The sequence below is a fragment of the Amphibalanus amphitrite genome, unplaced genomic scaffold, assembly GCF_019059575.1.
Source record: "Amphibalanus amphitrite isolate SeventyFive unplaced genomic scaffold, NRLGWU_Aamphi_draft 000476F_arrow, whole genome shotgun sequence".
Classification (NCBI taxonomy): Eukaryota; Metazoa; Arthropoda; class Thecostraca; order Balanomorpha; family Balanidae; genus Amphibalanus; species Amphibalanus amphitrite.
Genome location: NW_024881970.1, coordinates 70,827 through 72,217, shown reverse-complemented (window position 1 = coordinate 72,217; position 1,391 = coordinate 70,827).

Genomic DNA, 1,391 nt, shown 5'->3' with positions numbered 1-1,391 from the left:
CCGTGAAGCTCGACGCTAACCCCGCTCATCTCAGCCTGCAGCTGGTGGCATGGCATACGTGTAGGCCAAGGTCGCCTCTCGCAGCGGAGGACCTATGCGCGCGGAGACCAGCCCGAACGGCGCGCACTGCACGCGCCTGCTGGTATTCAGAGAACACAGAAACTACTGTAAGATCGTGACACCCATAGAGATCTTATATATGTTACAGGCCGTATGAAAACTCAGTCCGTTTGCAAACGGCCTGGCCCGATTCAGGCCGTTTGCAAACGGCCTGGACAGCCCAGTCAGTATGCAAACGGACTGAAAAGTCAGGCCGTTTGAATACGGGCTGAAATTCCAGGCTGTATGTATGCAAACCGCCTGGAATTTTAGGCCGTTTGCAAACCGTCTAGGCCGTATGACAACTTCCCAGACACCAGGCCGTTTGCAAACGGTCTAGGCATTTTGAAAACAATCTGATCTGCATGAAGTTACAGCTGGACAATGTTGAGTTTGTTGAAGCACGACCGTTTCATGACATTACATGGCACCATGAAGTCCTGAGGTGCATTCGGTATCCGGAAACATATTGTCACACGGATATTCTCCGGCGGAAAATTATTGTTTAGCGCCTATATCCAGCATGTCTCGTTATCGCGATACAATTCGTGATCCCCGATGATTCTCGCTAGTTCCTGAAAATTCTCCCTGATTTTCCCGATGACGAATTCAGGCCTGGTCAGGAAGAGATTAGCAGAACTGAGACCCGGCCCGTATAGCGCCCGGTCGACCCGAGCTTCCCCCGGACTTCAAAATTTCGCCTTCCACCGCAATGGTCAAGTATTGCCGGCGTACGCCACCGGCCAGCCGCCGGCGGTCGACCGGGCGCGGTGAGGACTCTAATGTGAACCAGAGGCGCGGGGAACTTCTTCCAGACTGGTGGGGGGGGGGGGGGGCTGAACCATAATAGAGATCAACCTAGGGTACCTCCAAATCCAGTTTTCTCACCGGTTTTAGGCCACTTATTTTTCAGACCTTGGCCTTTTCAACAAAAAAAAAAAACGAAAATATTTGCAAGAAAGTCAGGTATTCCGTCTCAGTTGAGTGAAGAAACTACCGCTTTGGCAACCTGGAATAAAGGTCTTAATCTGCCAAATGAGTTGCCGAGCCAGTGAAAGAGGTCGATTTTTCACTTACATGCTTTCTTCCTTTGTGACCCACAACCCCTAATTTGGGGAGGACAAGCTGCCCCAACGGTTCCTGACCTCATGAAAAGTTGTGGGGCACCGCCGCCATGGCCCCAGAGCTGTGGGGGCAAGCTTCCCCCACCGCCCCCTCCCCCGGTTCCCGCGCCTATGTATGAATCTATGAAATTATGTTGGTAGATTTCCGATTTCGATTCCTCCAGCTGA